Consider the following 20,962-nt stretch of genomic DNA (forward strand, 5'->3'; position numbering starts at 1 on the left):
AAGGGAATCTAGCTGGGGGAGTGGACAAGGGCATCTAGCTGGGGGGAGTGGATAAGGGAATCTAGCTGGGGGGAGTGGACAAGGGCATTTAGCTGGGGGGAGTGGATAAAGGAATCTAGCTGGGGGAGTGGACAAGGGAATCTAGTTGGGGGGAGTGGACAAGGGAATCTTGCTGGGGGGAGTGGACAAGGGCATCTAGCTGGGGGGAGTGGACAAGGGCATCTAGCTGGGGGGAGTGGACAAGGGAATCTAGCTGGGGGGAGTGGACATGGGCATCTAGCTGGGGGAGTGGACAAGGAAATCTAGCTGGGGGGAGTGGATAAGGAAATCTAGCTGGGGGGAGTGGACAAGGGAATCTAGCTGGGGGGAGTGGATAAGGGAATCTAGCTGGGGGGAGTGGATAAGGGAATCTAGCTGGGGGGAGTGGATAAGGGAATCTAACTGCGGGGAGTGGACAAGGGAATCTAGCTGGGGGGAGTGGACAAGTGAATCTAGCTGGGGGGAGTGGATAAGGGAATCTAGCTGGGGGGAGTGGATAAGGGAATCTAGCTGGGGGGAGTGGATAAGGGCATCTAGCTGGGGGGAGTGGACAAGGGGATCTAGCTGGGGGAGTGGATAAGGGCATCTAGCTGGGGGGAGTGGACAAGGGATTCTAGCTGGGGGGAGTGGACAAGGGCATCTAGCTGGGGGGAGTGGACAAGGGCATCTAGCTGGGGGGAGTGGACAAGGGCATATAGCTGGGGGGAGTGGACAAGGGCATCTAGCTGGGGGGAGTGGACAAGGGCATCTAGCTGGGGGGAGTGGATAAGGGAATCTAGCTAGGGGGAGTGGACAAGGGCATCTAGCTGGGGGGAGTGGATAAGGGAATCTAGCTAGGGGGAGTGGACAAGGGAATCTAGCTAGGGGGAGTGGACAAGGGCATCTAGCTGGGGGAGTGGACAAGGGCATCTAGCTGGGGGAGTGGACAAGGAAATCTAGCTGGGGGAAGTGGATAAGGGAATCTAGCTGGGGGGAGTGGATAAGGGAATTTAGCTGGGGGGAGTGGACAAGGGCATCTAGCTGGGCGGAGTGGATAAGGGAATCTAGCTGGGGGGAGTGGACAAGGGCATCTAGCTGGGGAGAGTGGACAAGGGAATCTAGCTGGGGGGAGTGGACAAGGGCATCTAGCTGGGGTGAGTGGACAAGGGCATCTAGCTGGGGGGAGTGGACAAGGGCATCTAGCTGGGGGGAGTGGACAAGGGAATCTAGCTGGGGGGAGTGGACAAGGGAATCTAGCTGGGGGGAGTGGACAAGGGCATCTAGCTGGGGGGAGTGGACAAGGGAATCTAGCTGGGGGGAGTGGACAAGGGCATCTAGCTGGGGGGAGTGGACAAGGGAATCTAGCTGGGGGAGTGGACAAGGGCATCTAGCTGGGGGGAGTGGACAAGGGCATCTAGCTGGGGGGAGTGGACAAGGGAATCTAGCTGGGGGGAGTGGATAAGGGAATCTAGCTGGGGGGAGTGGATAAGGGAATCTAGCTGGGGGGAGTGGATAAGGGAATCTAACTGCGGGGAGTGGACAAGGGAATCTAGCTGGGGGGAGTGGACAAGTGAATCTAGCTGGGGGGAGTGGATAAGGGAATCTAGCTGGGGGGAATGGATAAGGGAATCTAGCTGGGGGGAGTGGACAAGGGCATCTAGCTGGGGGGAGTGGATACGGGAATCTAGCTGGGGGGAGTGGACAAGGGCATCTAGCTGGGGGGAGTGGATAATGGCATCTAGCTGGGGGGAGTGGATAAGGGCATCTAGCTGGGGGGAGGGGACAGGGGCATCTAGCTGGGGGGAGTAGACAAGGGCATCTAGCTGGGGGGAGTGGACAAAGGCATCTAGCTGGGGGGAGTGGATAAGAGAATCTAGCTGGGGGGAGTGGATAAGGGAATCTAGCTGGGGGGAGTGGACACGGGAATCTAGCTGGGGGGAGTGGATAAGGGAATCTAGCTGGGAGGAGTGGATAAGGGAATCTAGCTGGGGGGAGTGGATAAGGGAATCTAGCTGGGGGGAGTGGATAAGGGAATCTAGCTGGGGGGAGTAGACAAGGGGATCTAGCTGGGGGAGTGGATAAGGGCATCTAGCTGGGGGGAGTGGACAAGGGATTCTAGCTGGGGGGAGTGGACAAGGGCATCTAGCTGGGGGGAGTGGACAAGGGCATCTAGCTGGGGGGAGTGGACAAGGGCATCTAGCTGGGGGAGTGGACAAGGGAATCTAGCTGGGGGGAGTGGATAAGGGAATCTAGCTGGGGGGAGTGGACAAGGGCATCTAGCTGGGGGGAGTGGATAAGGGAATCTAGCTGGGGGGAGTGGACAAGGGCATCTAGCTGGGGGGAGTGGATAAAGGAATCTAGCTGGGGGAGTGGACAAGGGAATCTAGTTGGGGGGAGTGGACAAGGGAATCTTGCTGGGGGGAGTGGACAAGGGCATCTAGCTGGGGGGAGTGGACAAGGGCATCTAGCTGGGGGGAGTGGACAAGGGAATCTAGCTGGGGGAGTGGACAAGGGCATCTAGCTGGGGGAGTGGACAAGGAAATCTAGCTGGGGGGAGTGGATAAGGGCATCTAGCTGGGGGGAGTGGACAAGGGAATCTAACTGGGGGGAGTGGATAAGGGAATCTAGCTGGGGGGAGTGGATAAGGGCATCTAGCTGGGGGGAGTGGACAAGGGCATCTAGCTGGGGGGAGTGGACAAGGGCATCTAGCTGGGGGGAGTGGACAAGGGCATCTAGCTGGGGGGAGTGGACAAGAACATCTAGCTGGGGGAGTGGACAAGAAAATCTAGCTGGGGGGAGTGGACAAGGGCATCTAGCTGGGGGGAGTGGATAAGGGAATCTAGCTGGGGGGAGTGGACAAGGGCATCTAGCTGGGGGGAGTGGATAAAGGAATCTAGCTGGGGGGAATGGATAAGGGAATCTAGCTGGGGGGAGTGGACAAGGGCATCTAGCTGGGGGGAGTGGATACGGGAATCTAGCTGGGGGGAGTGGACAAGGGCATCTAGCTGGGGGGAGTGGATAATGGCATCTAGCTGGGGGGAGTGGATAAGGGCATCTAGCTGGGGGGAGGGGACAGGGGCATCTAGCTGGGGGGAGTAGACAAGGGCATCTAGCTGGGGGGAGTGGACAAAGGCATCTAGCTGGGGGGAGTGGATAAGAGAATCTAGCTGGGGGGAGTGGATAAGGGAATCTAGCTGGGGGGAGTGGACACGGGAATCTAGCTGGGGGGAGTGGATAAGGGAATCTAGCTGGGAGGAGTGGATAAGGGAATCTAGCTGGGGGGAGTGGATAAGGGAATCTAGCTGGGGGGAGTGGATAAGGGAATCTAGCTGGGGGGAGTAGACAAGGGGATCTAGCTGGGGGAGTGGATAAGGGCATCTAGCTGGGGGGAGTGGACAAGGGATTCTAGCTGGGGGGAGTGGACAAGGGCATCTAGCTGGGGGGAGTGGACAAGGGCATCTAGCTGGGGGGAGTGGACAAGGGCATCTAGCTGGGGGAGTGGACAAGGGAATCTAGCTGGGGGGAGTGGATAAGGGAATCTAGCTGGGGGGAGTGGACAAGGGCATCTAGCTGGGGGGAGTGGATAAGGGAATCTAGCTGGGGGGAGTGGACAAGGGCATCTAGCTGGGGGGAGTGGATAAAGGAATCTAGCTGGGGGAGTGGACAAGGGAATCTAGTTGGGGGGAGTGGACAAGGGAATCTTGCTGGGGGGAGTGGACAAGGGCATCTAGCTGGGGGGAGTGGACAAGGGCATCTAGCTGGGGGGAGTGGACAAGGGAATCTAGCTGGGGGAGTGGACAAGGGCATCTAGCTGGGGGAGTGGACAAGGAAATCTAGCTGGGGGGAGTGGATAAGGGCATCTAGCTGGGGGGAGTGGACAAGGGAATCTAACTGGGGGGAGTGGATAAGGGAATCTAGCTGGGGGGAGTGGATAAGGGCATCTAGCTGGGGGGAGTGGACAAGGGCATCTAGCTGGGGGGAGTGGACAAGGGCATCTAGCTGGGGGGAGTGGACAAGGGCATCTAGCTGGGGGGAGTGGACAAGAACATCTAGCTGGGGGAGTGGACAAGAAAATCTAGCTGGGGGGAGTGGACAAGGGCATCTAGCTGGGGGGAGTGGATAAGGGAATCTAGCTGGGGGGAGTGGACAAGGGCATCTAGCTGGGGGGAGTGGATAAAGGAATCTATCTGGGGGAGTGGACAAGGGCATCTAGCTGGGGGGAGTGGACAAGGGCATCTAGCTGGGGGGAGTGGACAAGGGCATCTAGCTGGGGGGAGTGGATAAGGGAATCTAGCTAGGGGGAGTTGACAAGGGCATCTAGCTGGGGGGAGTGGATAAGGGAATCTAGCTAGGGGGAGTGGACAAGGGAATCTAGCTAGGGGGAGTGGACAAGGGCATCTAGCTGGGGGAGTGGACAAGGGCTTCTAGCTGGGGGAGTGGACAAGGAAATCTAGCTGAGGGAAGTGGATAAGGGAATCTAGCTGGGGGGAGTGGATAAGGGAATTTAGCTGGGGGGAGTGGACAAGGGCATCTAGCTGGGGGGAGTGGACAAGGGAATCTAGCTGGGGGGAGTGGACAAGGGCATCTAGCTGGGGGGAGTGGACAAGGGAATCTAGCTGGGGGAGTGGACAAGGGCATCTAGCTGGGGGGAGTGGACAAGGGCATCTAGCTGGGGGGAGTGGACAAGGGAATCTAGCTGGGGGGAGTGGATAAGGGAATCTAGCTGGGGGGAGTGGATAAGGGAATCTAGCTGGGGGGAGTGGATAAGGGAATCTAACTGCGGGGAGTGGACAAGGGAATCTAGCTGGGGGGAGTGGACAAGTGAATCTAGCTGGGGGGAGTGGATAAGGGAATCTAGCTGGGGGGAGTGGATAAGGGAATCTAGCTGGGGGGAGTGGATAAGGGAATCTAGCTGGGGGGAGTAGACAAGGGGATCTAGCTGGGGGAGTGGATAAGGGCATCTAGCTGGGGGGAGTGGACAAGGGATTCTAGCTGGGGGGAGTGGACAAGGGCATCTAGCTGGGGGGAGTGGACAAGGGCATCTAGCTGGGGGGAGTGGACAAGGGCATCTAGCTGGGGGAGTGGACAAGGGAATCTAGCTGGGGGGAGTGGATAAGGGAATCTAGCTGGGGGGAGTGGACAAGGGCATCTAGCTGGGGGGAGTGGATAAGGGAATCTATCTGGGGGGAGTGGACAAGTGCATCTAGCTGGGGGGAGTGGATAAAGGAATCTAGCTGGGGGAGTGGACAAGGGAATCTAGTTGGGGGGAGTGGACAAGGGAATCTTGCTGGGGGGAGTGGACAAGGGCATCTAGCTGGGGGGAGTGGACAAGGGCATCTAGCTGGGGGGAGTGGACAAGGGAATCTAGCTGGGGGAGTGGACAAGGGCATCTAGCTGGGGGAGTGGACAAGGAAATCTAGCTGGGGGGAGTGGATAAGGGCATCTAGCTGGGGGGAGTGGACAAGGGAATCTAACTGGGGGGAGTGGATAAGGGAATCTAGCTGGGGGGAGTGGATAAGGGCATCTAGCTGGGGGGAGTGGACAAGGGCATCTAGCTGGGGGGAGTGGACAAGGGCATCTAGCTGGGGGGAGTGGACAAGGGCATCTAGCTGGGGGGAGTGGACAAGAACATCTAGCTGGGGGAGTGGACAAGAAAATCTAGCTGGGGGGAGTGGACAAGGGCATCTAGCTGGGGGGAGTGGATAAGGGAATCTAGCTGGGGGGAGTGGACAAGGGCATCTAGCTGGGGGGAGTGGATAAAGGAATCTATCTGGGGGAGTGGACAAGGGCATCTAGCTGGGGGGAGTGGACAAGGGCATCTAGCTGGGGGGAGTGGACAAGGGCATCTAGCTGGGGGGAGTGGATAAGGGAATCTAGCTAGGGGGAGTGGACAAGGGCATCTAGCTGGGGGGAGTGGATAAGGGAATCTAGCTAGGGGGAGTGGACAAGGGAATCTAGCTAGGGGGAGTGGACAAGGGCATCTAGCTGGGGGAGTGGACAAGGGCTTCTAGCTGGGGGAGTGGACAAGGAAATCAAGCTGAGGGAAGTGGATAAGGGAATCTAGCTGGGGGGAGTGGATAAGGGAATTTAGCTGGGGGGAGTGGACAAGGGCATCTAGCTGGGCGGAGTGGATAAGGGAATCTAGCTGGGGGGAGTGGACAAGGGCATCTAGCTGGGGAGAGTGGACAAGGGAATCTAGCTGGGGGGAGTGGACAAGGGCATCTAGCTGGGGGGAGTGGACAAGGGCATCTAGCTGGGGGGAGTGGACAAGGGCATCTAGCTGGGGGGAGTGGACAAGGGAATCTAGCTGGGGGGAGTGGACAAGGGCATCTAGCTGGGGGGAGTGGACAAGGGAATCTAGCTGGGGGGAGTGGACAAGGGCATCTAGCTGGGGGGAGTGGACAAGGGAATCTAGCTGGGGGAGTGGACAAGGGCATCTAGCTGGGGGGAGTGGACAAGGGCATCTAGCTGGGGGGAGTGGACAAGGGAATCTAGCTGGGGGGAGTGGATAAGGGAATCTAGCTGGGGGGAGTGGATAAGGGAATCTAGCTGGGGGGAGTGGACAAGGGAATCTAGCTGGGGGAGTGGACAAGGGCATCTAGCTGGGGGGAGTGGACAAGGGAATCTAGCTGGGGGGAGTGGACAAGGGAATCTAGCTGGGGGGAGTGGATAAGGGAATCTAGCTGGGGGGAGTGGATAAGGGAATCTAGCTGGGGGGAGTGGATAAGGGAATCTAACTGCGGGGAGTGGACAAGGGAATCTAGCTGGGGGGAGTGGACAAGTGAATCTAGCTGGGGGGAGTGGATAAGGGAATCTAGCTGGGGGGAGTGGATAAGGGAATCTAGCTGGGGGAGTGGATAAGGGCATCTAGCTGGGGGGAGTGGACAAGGGGATCTAGCTGGGGGAGTGGATAAGGGCATCTAGCTGGGGGAGTGGACAAGGAAATCTAGCTGGGGGAAGTGGATAAGGGAATCTAGCTGGGGGGAGTGGATAAGGGAATTTAGCTGGGGGGAGTGGACAAGGGCATCTAGCTGGGGGGAGTGGACAAGGGAATCTAGCTGGGGGGAGTGGACAAGGGCATCTAGCTGGGGGGAGTGGACAAGGGAATCTAGCTGGGGGAGTGGACAAGGGAATCTAGCTGGGGGGAGTGGACAAGGGCATCTAGCTGGGGGGAGTGGACAAGGGCATCTAGCTGGGGGGAGTGGACAAGGGCATCTAGCTGGGGGAGTGGACAAGGGAATCTAGCTGGGGGGAGTGGATAAGGGAATCTAGCTGGGGGGAGTGGACAAGGGCATCTAGCTGGGGGGAGTGGATAAGGGAATCTAGCTGGGGGGAGTGGACAAGGGCATCTAGCTGGGGGGAGTGGATAAAGGAATCTAGCTGGGGGAGTGGACAAGGGAATCTAGTTGGGGGGAGTGGACAAGGGAATCTTGCTGGGGGGAGTGGACAAGGGCATCTAGCTGGGGGGAGTGGACAAGGGCATCTAGCTGGGGGGAGTGGACAAGGGAATCTAGCTGGGGGAGTGGACAAGGGCATCTAGCTGGGGGAGTGGACAAGGAAATCTAGCTGGGGGGAGTGGATAAGGGCATCTAGCTGGGGGGAGTGGACAAGGGAATCTAACTGGGGGGAGTGGATAAGGGAATCTAGCTGGGGGGAGTGGATAAGGGCATCTAGCTGGGGGGAGTGGACAAGGGCATCTAGCTGGGGGGAGTGGACAAGGGCATCTAGCTGGGGGGAGTGGACAAGGGCATCTAGCTGGGGGGAGTGGACAAGAACATCTAGCTGGGGGAGTGGACAAGAAAATCTAGCTGGGGGGAGTGGACAAGGGCATCTAGCTGGGGGGAGTGGATAAGGGAATCTAGCTGGGGGGAGTGGACAAGGGCATCTAGCTGGGGGGAGTGGATAAAGGAATCTAGCTGGGGGGAATGGATAAGGGAATCTAGCTGGGGGGAGTGGACAAGGGCATCTAGCTGGGGGGAGTGGATACGGGAATCTAGCTGGGGGGAGTGGACAAGGGCATCTAGCTGGGGGGAGTGGATAATGGCATCTAGCTGGGGGGAGTGGATAAGGGCATCTAGCTGGGGGGAGGGGACAGGGGCATCTAGCTGGGGGGAGTAGACAAGGGCATCTAGCTGGGGGGAGTGGACAAAGGCATCTAGCTGGGGGGAGTGGATAAGAGAATCTAGCTGGGGGGAGTGGATAAGGGAATCTAGCTGGGGGGAGTGGACAAGGGCATCTAGCTGGGGGAGTGGACAAGGGAATCTAGCTGGGGGGAGTGGATAAGGGAATCTAACTGCGGGGAGTGGACAAGGGAATCTAGCTGGGGGGAGTGGACAAGTGAATCTAGCTGGGGGGAGTGGATAAGGGAATCTAGCTGGGGGGAGTGGATAAGGGAATCTAGCTGGGGGGAGTGGATAAGGGAATCTAGCTGGGGGGAGTAGACAAGGGGATCTAGCTGGGGGAGTGGATAAGGGCATCTAGCTGGGGGGAGTGGACAAGGGATTCTAGCTGGGGGGAGTGGACAAGGGCATCTAGCTGGGGGGAGTGGACAAGGGCATCTAGCTGGGGGGAGTGGACAAGGGCATCTAGCTGGGGGAGTGGACAAGGGAATCTAGCTGGGGGGAGTGGATAAGGGAATCTAGCTGGGGGGAGTGGACAAGGGCATCTAGCTGGGGGGAGTGGATAAGGGAATCTATCTGGGGGGAGTGGACAAGTGCATCTAGCTGGGGGGAGTGGATAAAGGAATCTAGCTGGGGGAGTGGACAAGGGAATCTAGTTGGGGGGAGTGGACAAGGGAATCTTGCTGGGGGGAGTGGACAAGGGCATCTAGCTGGGGGGAGTGGACAAGGGCATCTAGCTGGGGGGAGTGGACAAGGGAATCTAGCTGGGGGAGTGGACAAGGGCATCTAGCTGGGGGAGTGGACAAGGAAATCTAGCTGGGGGGAGTGGATAAGGGCATCTAGCTGGGGGGAGTGGACAAGGGAATCTAACTGGGGGGAGTGGATAAGGGAATCTAGCTGGGGGGAGTGGATAAGGGCATCTAGCTGGGGGGAGTGGACAAGGGCATCTAGCTGGGGGGAGTGGACAAGGGCATCTAGCTGGGGGGAGTGGACAAGGGCATCTAGCTGGGGGGAGTGGACAAGAACATCTAGCTGGGGGAGTGGACAAGAAAATCTAGCTGGGGGGAGTGGACAAGGGCATCTAGCTGGGGGGAGTGGATAAGGGAATCTAGCTGGGGGGAGTGGACAAGGGCATCTAGCTGGGGGGAGTGGATAAAGGAATCTATCTGGGGGAGTGGACAAGGGCATCTAGCTGGGGGGAGTGGACAAGGGCATCTAGCTGGGGGGAGTGGACAAGGGCATCTAGCTGGGGGGAGTGGATAAGGGAATCTAGCTAAGGGGAGTGGACAAGGGCATCTAGCTGGGGGGAGTGGATAAGGGAATCTAGCTAGGGGGAGTGGACAAGGGAATCTAGCTAGGGGGAGTGGACAAGGGCATCTAGCTGGGGGAGTGGACAAGGGCTTCTAGCTGGGGGAGTGGACAAGGAAATCAAGCTGAGGGAAGTGGATAAGGGAATCTAGCTGGGGGGAGTGGATAAGGGAATTTAGCTGGGGGGAGTGGACAAGGGCATCTAGCTGGGCGGAGTGGATAAGGGAATCTAGCTGGGGGGAGTGGACAAGGGCATCTAGCTGGGGAGAGTGGACAAGGGAATCTAGCTGGGGGGAGTGGACAAGGGCATCTAGCTGGGGGGAGTGGACAAGGGCATCTAGCTGGGGGGAGTGGACAAGGGCATCTAGCTGGGGGGAGTGGACAAGGGAATCTAGCTGGGGGGAGTGGACAAGGGCATCTAGCTGGGGGGAGTGGACAAGGGAATCTAGCTGGGGGGAGTGGACAAGGGCATCTAGCTGGGGGGAGTGGACAAGGGAATCTAGCTGGGGGAGTGGACAAGGGCATCTAGCTGGGGGGAGTGGACAAGGGCATCTAGCTGGGGGGAGTGGACAAGGGAATCTAGCTGGGGGGAGTGGATAAGGGAATCTAGCTGGGGGGAGTGGATAAGGGAATCTAGCTGGGGGGAGTGGACAAGGGAATCTAGCTGGGGGAGTGGACAAGGGCATCTAGCTGGGGGGAGTGGACAAGGGAATCTAGCTGGGGGGAGTGGACAAGGGAATCTAGCTGGGGGGAGTGGATAAGGGAATCTAGCTGGGGGGAGTGGATAAGGGAATCTAGCTGGGGGGAGTGGATAAGGGAATCTAACTGCGGGGAGTGGACAAGGGAATCTAGCTGGGGGGAGTGGACAAGTGAATCTAGCTGGGGGGAGTGGATAAGGGAATCTAGCTGGGGGGAGTGGATAAGGGAATCTAGCTGGGGGAGTGGATAAGGGCATCTAGCTGGGGGGAGTGGACAAGGGGATCTAGCTGGGGGAGTGGATAAGGGCATCTAGCTGGGGGAGTGGACAAGGAAATCTAGCTGGGGGAAGTGGATAAGGGAATCTAGCTGGGGGGAGTGGATAAGGGAATTTAGCTGGGGGGAGTGGACAAGGGCATCTAGCTGGGCGGAGTGGATAAGGGAATCTAGCTGGGGGGAGTGGACAAGGGCATCTAGCTGGGGATAGTGGACAAGGGAATCTAGCTGGGGTGAGTGGACAAGGGCATCTAGCTGGGGGTAGTGGACAAGGGCATCTAGCTGGGGGGAGTGGACAAGGGCATCTAGCTGGGGGGAGTGGACAAGGGAATCTAGCTGGGGGGAGTGGACAAGGGCATCTAGCTGGGGGGAGTGGACAAGGGAATCTAGCTGGGGGGAGTGGACAAGGGCATCTAGCTGGGGGGAGTGGACAAGGGAATCTAGCTGGGGGAGTGGACAAGGGCATCTAGCTGGGGGGAGTGGACAAGGGCATCTAGCTGGGGGGAGTGGACAAGGGAATCTAGCTGGGGGGAGTGGATAAGGGAATCTAGCTGGGGGGAGTGGATAAGGGAATCTAGCTGGGGGGAGTGGATAAGGGAATCTAACTGCGGGGAGTGGACAAGGTATCTAGCTGGGGGGAGTGGACGAGTGAATCTAGCTGGGGGGAGTGGATAAGGGAATCTAGCTGGGGGGAGTGGATAAGGGAATCTAGCTGGGGGAGTGGACAAGGGCATCTAGCTGGGGGGAGTGGATACGGGAATCTAGCTGGGGGGAGTGGACAAGGGCATCTAGCTGGGGGGATTGGATAATGGCATCTAGCTGGGGGGAGTGGATAAGGGCATCTAGCTGGGGGGAGTGGACAGGGGCATCTAGCTGGGGGGAGTGGACAAGGGCATCTAGCTGGGGGGAGTGGACAAAGGCATCTAGCTGGGGGGAGTGGATAAGAGAATCTAGCTGGGGGGAGTGGATAAGGGAATCTAGCTGGGGGGAGTGGACACGGGAATCTAGCTGGGGGGAGTGGATAAGGGAATCTAGCTGGGAGGAGTGGATAAGGGAATCTAGCTGGGGGGAGTGGATAAGGGAATCTAGCTGGGGGGAGTGGATAAGGGAATCTAGCTGGGGGGAGTAGACAAGGGGATCTAGCTGGGGGAGTGGATAAGGGCATCTAGCTGGGGGGAGTGGACAAGGGATTCTAGCTGGGGGGAGTGGACAAGGGCATCTAGCTGGGGGGAGTGGACAAGGGCATCTAGCTGGGGGGAGTGGACAAGGGCATCTAGCTGGGGGGAGTGGACAAGGGCATCTAGCTGGGGGAGTGGACAAGGGAATCTAGCTGGGGGGAGTGGATAAGGGAATCTAGCTGGGGGGAGTGGACAAGGGCATCTAGCTGGGGGGAGTGGATAAGGGAATCTAGTTGGGGGGAGTGGACAAGGGCATCTAGCTGGGGGGAGTGGATAAAGGAATCTAGCTGGGGGAGTGGACAAGGGAATCTAGTTGGGGGGAGTGGACAAGGGAATCTTGCTGGGGGGAGTGGACAAGGGCATCTAGCTGGGGGGAGTGGACAAGGGCATCTAGCTGGGGGGAGTGGACAAGGGAATCTAGCTGGGGGAGTGGACAAGGGCATCTAGCTGGGGGAGTGGACAAGGAAATCTAGCTGGGGGGAGTGGATAAGGGCATCTAGCTGGGGGGAGTGGACAAGGGAATCTAACTGGGGGGAGTGGATAAGGGAATCTAGCTGGGGGGAGTGGATAAGGGCATCTAGCTGGGGGGAGTGGACAAGGGCATCTAGCTGGGGGGAGTGGACAAGGGCATCTAGCTGGGGGGAGTGGACAAGGGCATCTAGCTGAGGGGAGTGGACAAGAACATCTAGCTGGGGGAGTGGACAAGAAAATCTAGCTGGGGGGAGTGGACAAGGGCATCTAGCTGGGGGGAGTGGATAAGGGAATCTAGCTGGGGGGAGTGGACAAGGGCATCTAGCTGGGGGGAGTGGATAAAGGAATCTATCTGGGGGAGTGGACAAGGGCATCTAGCTGGGGGGAGTGGACAAGGGCATCTAGCTGGGGGGAGTGGACAAGGGCATCTAGCTGGGGGGAGTGGATAAGGGAATCTAGCTAGGGGGAGTGGACAAGGGCATCTAGCTGGGGGGAGTGGATAAGGGAATCTAGCTAGGGGGAGTGGATAAGGGAATCTAGCTAGGGGGAGTGGACAAGGGCATCTAGCTGGGGGAGTGGACAAGAGCATCTAGCTGGGGGAGTGGACAAGGAAATCTAGCTGAGGGAAGTGGATAAGGGAATCTAGCTGGGTGGAGTGGATAAGGGAATTTAGCTGGGGGGAGTGGACAAGGGCATCTAGCTGGGCGGAGTGGATAAGGGAATCTAGCTGGGGGGAGTGGACAAGGGCATCTAGCTGGGGAGAGTGGACAAGGGAATCTAGCTGGGGGGAGTGGACAAGGGCATCTAGCTGGGGGGAGTGGACAAGGGCATCTAGCTGGGGGGAGTGGACAAGGGCATCTAGCTGGGGGGAGTGGACAAGGGAATCTAGCTGGGGGGAGTGGACAAGGGCATCTAGCTGGGGGGAGTGGACAAGGGAATCTAGCTGGGGGGAGTGGACAAGGGCATCTAGCTGGGGGGAGTGGACAAGGGAATCTAGCTGGGGGAGTGGACAAGGGCATCTAGCTGGGGGGAGTGGACAAGGGCATCTAGCTGGGGGGAGTGGACAAGGGAATCTAGCTGGGGGGAGTGGATAAGGGAATCTAGCTGGGGGGAGTGGATAAGGGAATCTAGCTGGGGGGAGTGGACAAGGGAATCTAGCTGGGGGAGTGGACAAGGGCATCTAGCTGGGGGGAGTGGACAAGGGAATCTAGCTGGGGGGAGTGGACAAGGGAATCTAGCTGGGGGGAGTGGATAAGGGAATCTAGCTGGGGGGAGTGGATAAGGGAATCTAGCTGGGGGGAGTGGATAAGGGAATCTAACTGCGGGGAGTGGACAAGGGAATCTAGCTGGGGGGAGTGGACAAGGGAATCTAGCTGGGGGGAGTGGATAAGGGAATCTAGCTGGGGGAGTGGATAAGGGCATCTAGCTGGAGGGAGTGGACAAGGGGATCTAGCTGGGGGAGTGGATAAGGGCATCTAGCTGGGGGGATTGGCCAAGGGATTCTAGCTGGGGGGAGTGGACAAGGGCATCTAGCTGGGGGGAGTGGACAAGGTCATCTAGCTGGGGGGAGTGGACAAGGGCATCTAGCTGGGGGGAGTGGACAAGGGCATCTAGCTGGGGGGAGTGGACAAGGGAATCTAGCTGGGGGGAGTGGACAAGGGCATCTAGCTGGGGGGAGTGGATAAGGGAATCTAGCTGGGGGGAGTGGACAAGGGCATCAAGCTGGGGGGAGTGGATAAAGGAATCTAGCTGGGGGAGTGGACAAGGGAATCTAGTTGGGGGGAGTGGACAAGGGAATCTTGCTGGGGGGGAGTGGAAAAGGGAACCTAGCTGGGGGGAGTGGACAAGGGCATCTAGCTGGGGGGAGTGGACAAGGGAATCTAGCTGGGGGGAGTGGACAAGGGCATCTAGCTGGGGGGAGTGGATACGGGAATCTAGCTGGGGGGAGTGGACAAGGGCATCTAGCTGGGGGGAGTGGATAATGGCATCTAGCTGGGGGGAGTGGATAAGGGCATCTAGCTGGGGGGAGTGGACAGGGGCATCTAGCTGGGGGGAGTGGACAAGGGCATCTAGCTGGGGGGAGTGGACAAAGGCATCTAGCTGGGGGGAGTGGATAAGGGAATCTAGCTGGGGGGAGTGGATAAGGGAATCTAGCTGGGGGGAGTGGACACGGGAATCTAGCTGGGGGAGTGGATAAGGTAATCTAGCTTGGGGGAGTGGACAAGGGCATCTAGCTGGGGGGAGTGGACAAGGGAATCTAGCTGGGGGGAGTGGACAAGGGCATCTAGCTGGGGGAGTGGACAAGGGAATCTAGCTGTGGGGAGTGGACAAGGGCATCTAGCTGGGGGGAGTGGATACGGGAATCTAGCTGGGGGGAGTGGATAAGGGCATCTAGCTGGGGGGAGTGGACAGGGGCATCTAGCTGGGGGGAGTGGACAAGGGCATCTAGCTGGGGGGAGTGGACAAAGGCATCTAGCTGGGGGGAGTGGATAAGGGAATCTAGCTGAGGGGAGTGGATAAGGGAATCTAGCTGGGGGGAGTGGACACGGGAATCTAGCTGGGGGAGTGGATAAGGTAATCTAGCTTGGGGGAGTGGACAAGGGCATCTATCTGGGGGGAGTGGACAAGGGAATCTAGCTGGGGGGAGTGGACAAGGGTATCTAGCTGGGGGAGTGGACAAGGGAATCTAGCTGGGGGGAGTGGACAAGGGCATCTAGCTGGGGGGAGTGGATACGGGAATCTAGCTGGGGGGAGTGGACAAGGGCATCTAGCTGGGGAGAGTGGACAAGGGAATCTAGCTGGGGGGAGTGGACAAGGGCATCTAGCTGGGGGGAGTGGATACGGGAATCTAGCTGGGGGGAGTGGACAAGGGCATCTAGCTGGGGGGAGTGGATAATGGCATCTAGCTTGGGGGAGTGGATAAGGGCATCTAGCTGGGGGGAGTGGACACGGGCATCTAGCTGGGGGGAGTGGACAAGGGCATCTAGCTGGGGGGAGTGGATAATGGCATCTAGCTGGGGGGAGTGGATAAGGGCATCTAGCTGGGGGGAGTGGACAGGGGCATCTAGCTGGGGGGAGTGGACAAGGGCATCTAGCTGGGGGGAGTGGACAAAGGCATCTAGCTGGGGGGAGTGGATAAGGGAATCTAGCTGGGGGGAGTGGATAAGGGAATCTAGCTGGGGGGAGTGGACACGGGAATCTAGCTGGGGGGAGTGGATAAGGGAATCTAGCTGGAAGGAGTGGATAAGGGAATCTAGCTGGGGGGAGTGGATAAGGGAATCTAGCTGGGGGGAGTGGATAAGGGAATCTAGCTGGGGGGAATGGACAAGGGGATCTAGCTGGGGGAGTGGATAAGGGCATCTAGCTGGGGGGAGTGGACAAGGGATTCTAGCTGGGGGGAGTGGACAAGGGCATCTAGCTGGGGGGAGTGGACAAGGGCATCTAGCTGGGGGGAGTGGACAAGGGAATCTAGCTGGGGGGAGTGGACAAGGGTATCTAGCTGGGGGAGTGGACAAGGGAATCTAGCTGGGGGGAGTGGACAAGGGCATCTAGCTGGGGGGAGTGGATACGGGAATCTAGCTGGGGGGAGTGGACAAGGGCATCTAGCTGGGGAGAGTGGACAAGGGAATCTAGCTGGGGGGAGTGGACAAGGGCATCTAGCTGGGGGGAGTGGATACGGGAATCTAGCTGGGGGGAGTGGACAAGGGCATCTAGCTGGGGGGAGTGGATAATGGCATCTAGCTTGGGGGAGTGGATAAGGGCATCTAGCTGGGGGGAGTGGACAGGGGCATCTAGCTGGGGGGAGTGGACAAGGGCATCTAGCTGGGGGGAGTGGATAATGGCATCTAGCTGGGGGGAGTGGATAAGGGCATCTAGCTGGGGGGAGTGGACAGGGGCATCTAGCTGGGGGGAGTGGACAAGGGCATCTAGCTGGGGGGAGTGGACAAAGGCATCTAGCTGGGGGGAGTGGATAAGGGAATCTAGCTGGGGGGAGTGGATAAGGGAATCTAGCTGGGGGGAGTGGACACGGGAATCTAGCTGGGGGGAGTGGATAAGGGAATCTAGCTGGAAGGAGTGGATAAGGGAATCTAGCTGGGGGGAGTGGATAAGGGAATCTAGCTGGGGGGAGTGGATAAGGGAATCTAGCTGGGGGGAATGGACAAGGGGATCTAGCTGGGGGAGTGGATAAGGGCATCTAGCTGGGGGGAGTGGACAAGGGATTCTAGCTGGGGGGAGTGGACAAGGGCATCTAGCTGGGGGGAGTGGACAAGGGCATCTAGCTGGGGGGAGTGGACAAGGGCATCTAGCTGGGGGGAGTGGACAAGGGCATCTAGCTGGGGGAGTGGACAAGGGAATCTAGCTGGGGGGAGTGGATAAGGGAATCTAGCTGGGGGGAGTGGATAAGGGAATCTAGCTGGGGGGAGTGGACAAGGGCATCTAGCTGGGGGGAGTGGACAAAGGCATCTAGCTGGGGGGAGTGGATAAGGGAATCTAGCTGGGGGGAGTGGATAAGGGAATCTAGCTGGGGGGAGTGGACACGGGAATCTAGCTGGGGGGAGTGGATAAGGGAATCTAGCTGGAAGGAGTGGATAAGGGAATCTAGCTGGGGGGAGTGGATAAGGGAATCTAGCTGGGGGGAGTGGATAAGGGAATCTAGCTGGGGGGAATGGACAAGGGGATCTAGCTGGGGGAGTGGATAAGGGCATCTAGCTGGGGGGAGTGGACAAGGGATTCTAGCTGGGGGGAGTGGACAAGGGCATCTAGCTGGGGGGAGTGGACAAGGGCATCTAGCTGGGGGGAGTGGACAAGGGCATCTAGCTGGGGGGAGTGGACAAGGGCATCTAGCTGGGGGAGTGGACAAGGGAATCTAGCTGGGGGGAGTGGATAAGGGAATCTAGCTGGGGGGAGTGGATAAGGGAATCTAGCTGGGGGGAGTGGACAAGGGCATCTAGCTGGGGGGAGTGGATAAGGGAATCTAGCTGGGGGGAGTGGATAAGGGAATCTAGCTGGGGGGAGTGGATAAGGGCATCTAGCTGGGGGGAGTGGACAAGGGCATCTAGCTGGGGGGAGTGGACAAGGGCATCTAGCTGGGGGGAGTGGACAAGGGCATCTAGCTGGGGGGAGTGGACAAGGGCATCTAGCTGGGGGGAGTGGACAAGAACATCTAGCTGGGGGAGTGGACAAGAAAATCTAGCTGGGGGAGTGGACAAGGGCATCTAGCTGGGGGGAGTGGACAAGGGCATCTAGCTGGGGGGAGTGGACAAGGGCATCTAGCTGGGGGGAGTGGATAAGGGAATCTAGCTAGGGGGCGTGGACAAGGGCATCTAGCTGGGGGGAGTGGATAAGGGAATCTAGCTAGGGGGAGTGGACAAGGGAATCTAGCTAGGGGGAGTGGACAAGGGCATCTAGCTGGGGGAGTGGACAAGGGCATCTAGCTGGGGGAGTGGACAAGGAAATCTAGCTGGGGGAAGTGGATAAGGGAATCTAGCTGGGGGAGTGGATAAGGGAATTTAGCTGGGGGGAGTGGACAAGGGCATCTAGCTGGGCGGAGTGGATAAGGGAATCTAGCTGGGGGGAGTGGACAAGGGCATCTAGCTGGGGAGAGTGGACAAGGGAATCTAGCTGGGGGGAGTGGACAAGGGCATCTAGCTGGGGGGAGTGGACAAGGGCATCTAGCTGGGGGGAGTGGACAAGTTCATCTAGCTGGGGGGAGTGGACAAGGGAATCTAGCTGGGGGAGTGGACAAGGGCATCTAGCTGGGGGGAGTGGACAAGGGAATCTAGCTGGGGGGAGTGGACAAGGGCATCTAGCTGGGGGGAGTGGACAAGGGAATCTAGCTGGGGGAGTGGACAAGGGCATCTAGCTGGGGGGAGTGGACAAGGGAATCTAGCTGGGGGGAGTGGACAAGGGAATCTAGCTGGGGGGAGTGGATAAGGGAATCTAGCTGGGGGGAGTGGATAAGGGAATCTAGCTGGGGGGAGTGGATAAGGGAATCTAACTGCGGGGAGTGGACAAGGGAATCTAGCTGGGGGGAGTGGACAAGTGAATCTAGCTGGGGGGAGTGGATAAGGGCATCTAGCTGGGGGGAGTGGACAGGGGCATCTAGCTGGGGGGAGTGGACAAGGGCATCTAGCTGGGGGGAGTGGACAAAGGCATCTAGCTGGGGGGAGTGGATAAGGGAATCTAGCTGGGGGGAGTGGATAAGGGAATCTAGCTGGGGGGAGTGGACACGGGAATCTAGCTGGGGGGAGTGGATAAGGGAATCTAGCTGGGAGGAGTGGATAAAGGAATCTAGCTGGGGGGAGTGGACAAGGGCATCTAGCTGGGGGGAGTGGACAAGGGCATCTAGCTGGGGGGAGTGGACAAGGGAATCTAGCTGGGGGGAATGGATAAGGGAATCTAGCTGGGGGGAGTCGACAAGGGCATCTAGCTGGGGGCAGTGGATAATGGAATCTAGCTGGGGGGAGTGGACAAGGGCATCAAGCTGGGGTGAGTGGATAAAGGAATGTAGCTGGAGGAGTGGACAAGGGAATCTAGTTGTGGGGAGTGGACAAGGAAATCTTGCTGGGGGAGTGGACAAGGGAATCTAGCTGGTGGGAGTGGACAAGGGCATCTAGCTGGGGGGAGTGGACAAGGGAATCTAGCTGGGGGGAGTGGACAAGGGCATCTAGCTGGGGGGAGTGGATACGGGAATCTAGCTGGGGGGAGTGGACAAGGGCATCTAGCTGGGGGGAGTGGACAAGGGCATCTAGCTGGGGGGAGTGGATACGGGAATCTAGCTGGGGGAGTGGATAAGGGAATCTAGCTGGGGGAGTGGACAAGGGAATCTAGCTGGTGGGAGTGGATAAGGGAATCTAGCTGGGGGAGTGGATAAGGGAATCTAGCTGGGGGAGTGGATAAGGGAATCTAGCTGGGGGGAGTGGACAAGGGAATCTAGCTGGGGGGAGTGGACAAGGGAATCTAGCTGGGGGGAGTGGACAAGGGAATCTAGCTGGGGGGAGTGGACACGGGAATCTAGCTGGGGGAGTGGACAAGGGCATCTAGCTGGGGGGAGTGGACAAGGGCATCTAGCTGGGGGGAGTGGACAAGGGAATCTAGCTGGGGGGAGTGGATAAGGGAATCTAGCTGGGGGGAGTGGACAAGGGCATCTAGCTGGGGGGAGTGGACAAGGGAATCTAGCTGGGGGGAGTGGATAAGGGAATCTAGCTGGGGGGAGTGGACAAGGGCATCTAGCTGGGGGGAGTGGATAATGGAATCTAGCTGGGGGGAGTGGACAAGGGCATCAAGCTGGGGTGAGTGGATAAAGGAATCTAGCTGGAGGAGTGGACAAGGGAATCTAGTTGTGGGGAGTGGACAAGGAAATCTTGCTGGGGGAGTGGACAAGGGAATCTAGCTGGGGGGAGTGGACAAGGGCATCTAGCTGGGGGGAGTGGACAAGGGAATCTAGCTGGGGGGAGTGGACAAGGGCATCTAGCTGGGGGGAGTGGATACGGGAATCTAGCTGGGGGGAGTGGACAAGGGCATCTAGCTGGGGGGAGTGGACAAGGGCATCTAGCTGGGGGGAGTGGATACGGGAATCTAGCTGGGGGAGTGGATAAGGGAATCTAGCTGGGGGAGTGGACAAGGGAATCTAGCTGGTGGGAGTGGATAAGGGAATCTAGCTGGGGGAGTGGATAAGGGAATCTAGCTGGGGGAGTGGATAAGGGAATCTAGCTGGGGCAGTGGATAATGGAATCTAGCTGGGGGGAGTGGACAAGGGCATCAAGCTGGGGTGAGTGGATAAAGGAATCTAGCTGGAGGAGTGGACAAGGGAATCTAGTTGTGGGGAGTGGACAAGGAAATCTTGCTGGGGGAGTGGACAAGGGAATCTAGCTGGGGGGAGTGGACAAGGGCATCTAGCTGGGGGGAGTGGACAAGGGAATCTAGCTGGGGGGAGTGGACAAGGGCATCTAGCTGGGGGGAGTGGATACGGGAATCTAGCTGGGGGGAGTGGACAAGGGCATCTAGCTGGGGGGAGTGGACAAGGGCATCTAGCTGGGGGGAGTGGATACGGGAATCTAGCTGGGGGAGTGGATAAGGGAATCTAGCTGGGGGAGTGGACAAGGGAATCTAGCTGGTGGGAGTGGATAAGGGAATCTAGCTGGGGGAGTGGATAAGGGAATCTAGCTGGGGGAGTGGATAAGGGAATCTAGCTGGGGGGAGTGGACACGGGAATCTAGCTGGGGGGAGTGGACAAGGGAATCTAGCTGGGGGGAGTGGACACGGGAATCTAGCTGGGGGAGTGGACAAGGGAATCTAGCTGGGGGGAGTAGATAAGGTAATCTAGCTTGGGGGAGTGGACAAGGCCTTCTAGCTGGGGGGAGTGGACAAGGGCATCTAGCTGGCGGAGTGGACAAGGTCATCTAGCCTGGGGAGTGGATAAGGGAATCTAGCTGGGGGAGTGGATAAGGGAATCTAGCTGGGGGGAGTGGATAAGGGAATCTAGCTGGGGGAGTGGATAAGGGAATCTAGCTGGGGGGAGTGGACACGGGAATCTAGCTGGGGGGAGTGGACACGGGAATCTAGCTGGGGGAGTGGATAAGGTAATCTAGCTTGGGGGAGTGGACAAGGGCATCTAGCTGGGGGGAGTGGACAAGGGAATCTAGCTGGCGGAGTGGACAAGGGCATCTAGCTGGGCGAGTGGATAAGGGAATCTAGCTGGGGGGAGTGGATAAGGGAATCTAGCTGGGGGAGTGGATAAGGGAATCTAGCTGGGGGGAGTGGATAAGGGAATCTAGCTGGGGGAGTGGATAAGGGAATCTAGCTGGGGGGAGTGGACACAGGAATCTAGCTGGGGGGAGTGGACACGGGAATCTAGCTGGGGGGAGTGGACAAGGGACAGGGGGGTGTAGGGAC

The 20,962-nt window shown here is 58.4% G+C and overlaps 1 pseudogene; it reads right to left on the reverse strand.

Moving 5' to 3' along the window:
• Positions 1-20,962, reverse strand: part of LOC129837154 (activating signal cointegrator 1 complex subunit 3-like) — a 277,375-nt pseudogene that overhangs the window by 17,117 nt on the left and 239,296 nt on the right.

This window comes from Salvelinus fontinalis, chromosome 38 (genome assembly GCF_029448725.1).
Source record: "Salvelinus fontinalis isolate EN_2023a chromosome 38, ASM2944872v1, whole genome shotgun sequence".
Lineage (NCBI taxonomy): Eukaryota > Metazoa > Chordata > Actinopteri > Salmoniformes > Salmonidae > Salvelinus > Salvelinus fontinalis.